General features: G+C 34.3%; 1 long non-coding RNA gene across 1 annotated transcript in view; it reads left to right on the forward strand.

Annotated features, from left to right (window-relative positions):
- The first annotated feature begins 274 nt into the window (after positions 1 to 274).
- The window catches only part of LOC128248386 (uncharacterized), a 19,969-nt gene continuing 10,615 nt past the window's right edge, over positions 275 to 9,628 (forward strand). Inside the window, exons 1-2 of the long non-coding RNA XR_008264625.2 lie at positions 275 to 528; positions 7,462 to 7,684. This is a non-coding gene — a long non-coding RNA (uncharacterized LOC128248386). The remainder of the gene's footprint in view (positions 529 to 7,461; positions 7,685 to 9,628) is intronic.

Raw genomic sequence — 9,628 nt, forward strand, 5'->3', positions numbered from 1 at the left:
AAGAAATTATTGCAACCTGTCTTGGAAGTTTTCTCCGAAATCTACAACGCAGCTTCAACATTCATTTGAAATACTTTTACTCTAGTTATGGTTTATAATTCCCTTGATAATAACGTTAATGAAAACCTACCTCTATAAAATGATTGACGTCAACAGAAACTGTCAATGTTGTTGTTTAGCTCCATATCAGTAATATTGGAGCAGGTCTATGATCAAAAGAGTCCCAGAAATGACTATTCAGTCTTTTATATAATCAGGACTACATTATTTAATGTGTCTTTTTTTTTATTTTGGTTCAGAGAGCAGTGAGTGATTTGTGGGAGATATTTCTTCCATTTCTACCACGAAAACCGACGATTTTAAATGTTCCTCGGTGATTTATTGATACTTATATCACCTGTGTTTTCCAAGCTGTCACCCATCTAAATACTAACCAAGCTGGAGATTGCTAAATTTCGGTGATCAGAAGGAAGCTGGCGTTCTCGGTGTGATGTGAGCATAATCTAAACAAAAAAGATATTGTTACTGGTGAGTGATATTTGGCAAGATTTAATCTGTTGAGATATTAAATGCGTAACTAACTGCAAGTAAAATTTATTATTGGAATGTTCATCTTTAGTAGCCATGAAGAGGTTTTGTTGTATTTGTGACCTTTGTACAATATTTTTGTCATTACAGAAGTTGTAATATCGTTTTTTTGCTATAATTAGAACTATAGTTCAGGAAAAGTCTATATCAATTAGCATTTTCTCTCAAGAAAAATGCGCTACAGTGACATTTATATTTTTTTCTGGAAACCACTTCTATAAGGAGTGTTATTGAACTATGGCAAACGTTTGTGAACAATCGCCAGAAGTAGCATCTAAATAGCATCAACGTGCTGAAAGAAAATAAGTACTAGTTAATAAAATGGTTAAGTGGATTCAAATTCGGCCAAATAGAAATTGGATTTTTTAAAAAAGAAAATAATTGTATTCAATTGCTATCTCATAGTCTTCAGTTTTCTAATCTTAATATTTTTTTTTAAACATTAGATTATGATTTCAAGGGTTAAAACATTTTAAAACGCCTTTATATTAAAGTATCACACTAGTATAAGATTCAATTAAAGGAAATAATGGCTGATTCTATATGTTTTTTTTTGCTCTAAGTTACTTATTTTCGACTCTAAATTGTCTGTGGCTCGACAACAACAATCTTCAAGTAGCGACTCACATAATTTCAGTTTTGAATAGATAGCAACTGTATTTAATTTCAAAAATATCGTCTACCCTCAGTGCAAACGCTCAACAATACAATGTTAAGATTTAGTGTCAAAGAAATAAGTTTCACGAGATATTGAATAAAGCTGTACAATTATTAAAAAATTTCCCGAAGATTTGTAATACATTTATTGCTTCTTCCATTACTTTTATTTTCTCAAAGTATTAGTTAATATAAAGGAAATGTAACAATAAAAGATATATTACACTGTATTCTTGTGCATAGTGCCATATAATGTAGAAGGAAAGCAGTGTTTAACAAAATGGAGGGTGTAAGTGAAATCTGTTAACAAAATGATAAAGCTATTCAAGAAAGAAATATTGTTTTATTGGGATATGCTGTGAAATGACACGAGTACAAAATTGTCTCGTGTATCTCAAATTATTGAGTTACATCCCTTATCATACAGCATTTGAATATGAATTCTTAATTCATTTCTTACGTAAGAAAGTAATATGTTTTAAATGCCTCCTACAACTGTATGTATGATGCTTATAAATTTCAGTTCAATGATTTTAATCCCGACGTCAGATTCCTCTGGTTGATAGAAATGATCGACAAGTGTCACTTACATTACCTTCACCACATTCTGTTCGGAGGCCAAATATCAGTTAACACTATAGAAAGCCCTGTTGCAAGTTATAGGGGGAAAAGAGATTAGCATTCATATAGTACAATACCATTTGGACATCCAGTCTTCGGTAACGTAACAGTACGAGTTGAAAGTTATTTTTGTTATCTATATGTTTATGTAAGCGTTTGCATGCGTCTTATGCTTGTTATCTTTTGTGCGTGTGAAAAAATAACCACTAGTTTAAGCTTTTGAAGAATTTCATACACAAGAATAAGATGCGAATATATTATGTTGAGATCACCAATCATAATTTATCAGAAGGCAAACCGAATTTCCACGTAGTTTTGTGACAAGAAAATTTCTGACATGAAAGTCGTCTTTGTTATCGATATAGAAATGTTGTATAAACTCGAATTTTATTCTGTCCCATTGACAAAGAGACCCAGCTACCGTTATGGCTGCCATGATTGAGTGAGAAATTCAAAGCTAGGCACATTTAGCTAGCAACATTTCCTATGAGAAGAATTAAAATTAATATTCAGAGATAGCAATACACTTACATATCCCATATTAACGCTGCTTTTCTCGGAAAAAAAACTGATCCACTCCTCAGCACTGATATCCTTTTTAATAGACACTAACTTCAAGCTTAAGTGCCATAACGTTTGCCAAAATTCTGTACCAGGGATAAGTTATGAACCCAGTCCTCCTGCTGTATTTCAAATGGAAAATAAATGAAAAGCAGTGACAGAGATAATTGTTTTAAAGAGGTAAAAGCAACAGGGAAAAAATCTTATTTGCTACCCATGAGCGTATACAAGCATGGAAGTATCCAGTCATATATCGTGGGCCGATTACTGAACAAAAAAGGATTGTAAGTAAAATACATGAATATATCCTATAGAGAGCTCTACTGCTTCTTCTACTATTGGCCTTTACATGATGCTGATTTTCAAAATTAACAAGAAGTTATTGTAACGGGAAATAGATGATATTTGTCCCCTACTGAGATCCAAAAAGATGAAAGGTCAATAGAGATAGGCAGATATATACATTGAGAATGTAAACGTTTGTATATATATATATATATATATATATATATATATATATATATATCAAGGCATTTTGCCAATCATTCTGCTGGTTCTTCTATCCGCTATTCTTTCTCTTTCTATACAATATCGTAATATTGAATTTTTATCCTTGTCTTATAATCATAAATGTATAATGTGTAACAAGACGTCAAAAATATTACATGAATGGTTATTTTATTTATCTAAAAGTTGGTTACTGATCTATTATGTACAAACGCATTTTATTATTGAGAAAAGAATTACAAAATGTATTGTTTGAGCTGTTTTAAGAGGCATTAATATGTTGAGTGAAGAGAAATAAGTCCAACTGTGTCGTATTCTGTTTTGAGCAGCGAGTTACCTACCTTCAGCTAAATGAACTAGCTCATTTTCGTAGGTTCTATCAGCGCATTTTCAGCCGGTTGACTAGCAAAGTAGGGGATAAGATGCAAACGTCTGACGTCTCAGCTGATATTCCCTTTCACTTTCCACGATCACATGTATTATATAATGAAGATGAGTTGATTGCATTGTTGTTTTTGAGTGGCAACATTGACAGACTACCCAGTCGACGCAGTAAGTTTAACCTTCTATCAACCAGCTGCCCAATTAGTAAGTTTTAAAAAGTACAGCGAAAACAAATTTATACAGAAAACAGCTTGTGTAAAATATAAACTTAGTGAAAAATTAAATATAAATCAAAGGAATAATTAGGTATGTTGCAAAACATCTGTTGGATGACCTGCGTACCGGTGTGTTTGAATCTGACTTCAGAATGAAATTTAATTATGTAATTAGTTGTTTTAATGATTCGGTAAATAAGCTGCTTTGAGGATGTTTACTTCTTGTCAGAAAACTACGTGGAAATTCGGTTTGCCTTCTCATAAATTACCATTGGTGATCTGAACATAATATATTCGCATCTTATTCGTGCGTATGATATTCTTCAACAGCCTAACCTAGTGGTTATTTCTTCACACGCACAAAAGATTGCAAGCATAAGACACACGCCTAGGCTTACACAAACATACGTGTAACATATAAATGATATATGTGTATGTGTACATTTGTATATATATATAGCTATATGAATTACATACATATATATATGTGTGAATGTGTGTGAGTGTATGTGTGTGTGTGGGTGTGTGCGTGCGTGTGTTATATACAGATGAGCTCCCTTAAACTTTTCGCAAGAAATAGGAGCAAGGGTAACAATTGTGAACAGAATTCGCCACCAGATCCCAGAATTAGGAATAACGAAAAACTTGTAGGAAATACTCACGAACAAAAATCATTTTTAAAATCACATAAGTGATGCAAAAGAATAAATGCAGTTTCCTGGTTTTACACTTTAGAAGGTTCATTATAGAACTGCAAGCGACTTGTGATTTGATGAAATCTCTCTCAATGATTTTTTAAATAAGTTCATATCTGTACTCTATTTGTTTATCACTCATGTACAATCCTGATAACTGCTTATCTGACATTGTTGACATTAAACAGGTTTTTACTCTTCGCCTATTGCTGACAAACCGCTTGAGTAATAAAATCAATAAGTATTGAGGTAATAACAGCAGCTAGTCGAACAGATGCGAGTTAATCAGTGTGTTCAAGTAATTCCTGAAGTTTGTGTTCACATTCATCATCTGGTTTTCGAGTTTCTTTCTTTCTAACTAGATTTTAAACCAAGTAACTGCCTCAGCTTCTGCGTTTTCAATTTGATACAGATTAATGACATATGTACACGTCTCAATGAATTATTCCTTTGTAAGCTTTTGAAGTTTTAGTAAATGAAGTGAATAAAGACGGTAAATGTGATACAAAGACTCTCTGCAAACATCTTCTATAGCTGAACCATTAAAATTGGAACGAAATGCCTGCCGATCACACTGCCTGGTAAGGGATAACTCAAAGCCTAATTTTTCAGTCAGTTGTTTGACTTTGAAAATGATTTTCTTGAATCGCTCCTCTGGCTTTTCTCTGCGGCCATTGAACCAATTTCAGCGCTTCTAGACATAATTATACAATTTCACTACATCAAGCAGTACAACATGCAGAGCTTCTATTATTGATTCCAGTCGTACTGAATACTTTGAAATGATAATTAGACAGACGAGAAAATTTGTTGTACGCGAAGTTCTATTGGATGAGCTTCTTGGCGTGTTTTACCTGAAGCTGTATTGGTCAGTATTAAAATCTTTGCAGACGAAATGAAGTTACTCCTACAATTTACATTTTGCAGTCCTACTGCAGTTTCATTTTACATTTTGCAGTCCTACTTGTTTCATGTAATAGTGACACACTGTAATGTCAAGAGTAAAGTAATGATATTTTAACTGTGGCAATAGAAATCCATATGTGTAACATTGCATTAAGGTCGTTTTCAAGATTTAGTTTATGCGCAGCAGAAAGAACTCGGGTAATTTTGGGATCTTTGCTCTTTATTTTAGCTTGCACAACAATATGTTTTCATGTCATTGTCCTGTTGTACCTTTGGTCGCATAGTTTGGTACTGTCAGATTTAACACCATTTTCTAAATTCATGAATGAATGCATTGACAATAAAGACAGAACACACTCGCGCGCTCACACACGTGCACACACACCTTCACACACACACACACACACACACACACACACACACACACACACACACACACACACACGCATATTTATATAGACACATAAATATGTATATGTGCTTGTCTACGTGTGGCTTTTGCGTTTGTTTGTTTCGTATTTAAATGGTTCGATAGGAAGATCAATAAAATAAGTACAAGACTTAAAATAAGTAGTCCAATAAACGAAACCAATAAAAGAATATCAGTATAAGAAAAACGCTTTTTCGTGGTTATTAGTTGTTTTGACTCTTGTTTCTAGCAATGCTGGTGCTAACTATTACTCTCAGTCACTTCAGTGACACTTATACTACTGCCTTTTGGCTGTAAATTTCGAATAAGCCACCTTTGTTTTTTATAATTATCACTTTTACCATTTATGAAACCAGCGTACAATTTCTAAGGTAACTCTTATAAACTGACAAGACAACCTAGCTTAACCCTAGGCATCCGGGTGAGAGCCACTGACAAGAATCAATCAAATGCAAAATCACTGGTGATCTGGCTATGCCCCGATGCTGTAGGGAGCTTTCCTCCCTTGTTAGTCATAAGTGCTTTCATATGGCTATGAGTTCTTTTGACTCTTGTTTCTAGCAATGCTGGTGCTAATAGTACCCATAGTGTTTTTACTGACATCTATATATACATATATATGTGTGAGTGAGTGTGTGTGTGTACGTGCGTGTGTGAGTGTGTGTTGTGTGTGTGTGTGTGTGTGTGTCTGTCTGTCTGTATGTGTGTCTGTGTGTCTGTGTGTGTGTCTGTGTGTGTGTGTGTGTGTGTCTCTGTGTGTGTGTGTGTATGTGTGTGTGTGTGTGTGTGTGTGTGTGTGTGTGTGTGTGTGTGTGTGTGTGTGTGTGTGTGTGTGTGTTTAGTTGGAGAGTGTTTGTGGATATTTGTTTGGATATTATAAATCAAAAGGCACGAAATGGTGAAGCAAACCTCATCAGGAATCTAATTATAGTTCACTGCTAATAGTTACTAATTAGGATCGTTTAACGATTTTATATGAGAATATATACCAATTCACATTTGAGCTTTTTGCTGTTTGCTACTTTGTGTCTGTTATATGATTTATGACTTTTGAAAAACGAATATCTTTATACCGAGGTCTATTTTATATCTACCTTTTAACACCTACCTTTTAAAAAACTTCTGCATATTTGCGTGTATGCGCATGTGTGTGTATGTATGTATGTATGTATGTATGTATGTATGTTATGTATATATGTATGTATGTATGTATGTGTGTGCGTGTGTGTATGTGTGTGTGTGTGTATGTGTGTGTCTGTATGTGTGTATGTGAACGTATGTGTTTTATAATCATGCTCGCGGATTTGGGGCTGAGAAACGATCGATTGGATAAGAAGTCCGCTTGCAATGACGAGCACTCGAGCTCGTGACTGCTGTCTGTCATTTTGGTATGAGTCCTCTCACGTAGGTTCGAGTGGACCAAACACTTATAAAGAAAGGAAATAAGGTTGAAGGAAACGAGATCATAAGCTGAAATTCAACAGTACTGCTTTTTAACACGCTGTGCTATGCTGATATTGCCAGGTGATATCGTTATTTCACAACCGCTGAGAGATCATCGCCTCGTATACATCTATTTCTACAGAGATGCGTCTGTAACAAAACACTAAACTACCAAATGCCCCAGATCATTTAGTGGTAAATATATAACGCTAGGAATGAACAACTTTCCGCTAAATGCACATCAGAGTTGACAATGGATCCTTTAATTTTCAGCATCAACTTCTGTAAATTGAAAATCGAATGTAATTTTCTCTTGAATCATTAGATGAAAAGCAATTCTTTATTGGTGATCCTCAATCAGCAGCAGAGTTCCAGTACTCTAAGGATAATGATTATATACATGGAACGATATTTTTTCACTGATATGATGTCTCATTATCTATATTCATGCTAGGAAAAACATAATTACGGAAAGGAAATACTGTGAAAGAAGAAACACAAGTGTGTGTTGTGAAGGAAAAGAAATGTATTGCTTTCCGATGACTTTTTGAAATGTGATGATTCACATCTAAAGCTGGAAATAATTTCTACATCGGAATTGAACCTTTCAATGAATTTCGATATAAGAATTGCTTTGAAGTTCAGGCATATATCATCACAGCTCATAAAAGAATCAAGTAAGTATTTTCTTTTTTCTATTCAATGCTTGTATAAAGCTTACTTTACACAAGCGTTGACATAAGGTAAGACATAAAATAATGATTCATAATTCATTCAGTTCACGCAGATAAAAACGAAATACAGCTCGCGGTTTCCAGTTTCATCAATATGATATATCACCTCGTGTATACATACAATATTTGTAGCATAGTAATTCACTATCAAATGATCAGAGATATACAGTTTAATTACCATCTTAAAACTTATCCGATTATTTACAATTGGAAGTTGAGATATACTATAGTAAGTATAATAATTGGAATAATACTTCATATATATATCCAATCACATTTCTGTTATCTAGAAGAATTGTTGCAAGCAAGTAAGTAATTCTACTCTTCTAGTCAGAATAGAGTCAGAATAAATGCCATTATTTCTTCCAGCGTTACGTTCTGTGTTCAAATCTCACCGTGGTCAACTTATCCTTTCGAGGTCGATAAAATAAAGTAACAGTCAATTAACTGACATCTCTTCTTTTTAAGTTGCTCTTCTGCAAAACTTAGGAATCATTATTTTAGATGATTGCATGAACCCGGCAATCATAGTCCTTTCGTGCCTTCAACGGAAGGTCACCTGTTTGAAGATGACTTTTGTCTTTTCTCCCACCAGTGCCGGATTTCCTGCAAAGGGCCAAGAGATTTGTATTCACACTAAAGAGGCCAGCTGTAACTCGCAGACGACTATGGTAATATGTACCATACTTTTGCAAATTGTCTTCGGTTCCAACATAGTCAGTAGCCAACATAAACACCGTCTCGACACTCCCACCCTTTGACCCAACGGCACATACATGATGTGAGATCGTTGTCACACACTGTCACACATTGTGTCTGACAAATTGAGCCTGAGAATTACGTTATGAGTACATGTGGCTGAGTACTCATATTCAACGAACAACCGAGATCCACCAGCCCCCACTATCTCCATACTTACACACACATACATGTATGTGCGTATATCTATATATACATACATACATGCATACATACACACACTCACACACACACACACACACACACACACACACACACACACACACACACACACACACACACACACACACATGTAATTGTTGAAGAGGACAACAAACGTTAAGGGAAGGAAAACGTATATGACTTTAGATGTTTGCCTTGCCTTAACGTTTGTTGTCCTCTTTACCAATTATATATCCTCTCTATCGGAAATCTGCAATGAATTCATAACTACCGTCTCGACTATAACCTTGGAGCCCTACTAATCCGTAACAGCACCTTCTTAGCGTACCTAGTCGTTTAGATCACCTTTGAACTAAACCCCCATACTTGGCATATAGATAGTTAGATAGATAGATAGATAGATAGATAGATAGATAGATAGATAGATAGATAGACTATAATTGAATATAATTTGGGTAAAAGCTGGTAGTGCGCTATACAAGGCCATCCTCAGAAAGACTTCTTGAAACATTTTATGTCTTCGATGGATGACAGTCATTAGGTAATATGTTAATTATATCACCTCACCAATGAACTACGAGCGTACCGAGTATCGATATAAAAGAATGTCGTTCATTTCATTTTCTCTCTCTCTCACTCTATCTATCTATCTATCTATCTATCTATCTATCTATCTATATATATATATATATATATATATATATATATATATATATATATATATATATATATATATATATATATATATATATATATATATATATATATATATAAACATGATTGTTATTTGATATTATACTATTGTTAGTAGTTAAAGCAGTTCCTATTTAATATTGGTTTAAAATTTTCGCACGAGCCCAGCAATTTTGCAGGAATGGTTAAGTCGATTATATCGACCCCAGTGCTCAACTAGTTCTTATTTTATCGCCTCCGAAATGGGTGAAAGGCAAAGTCGACCTCGGCGGA

Source organism: Octopus bimaculoides, chromosome 7, assembly GCF_046866305.1.
Source record: "Octopus bimaculoides isolate indiv1 chromosome 7, ASM4686630v1, whole genome shotgun sequence".
NCBI lineage: Eukaryota > Metazoa > Mollusca > Cephalopoda > Octopoda > Octopodidae > Octopus > Octopus bimaculoides.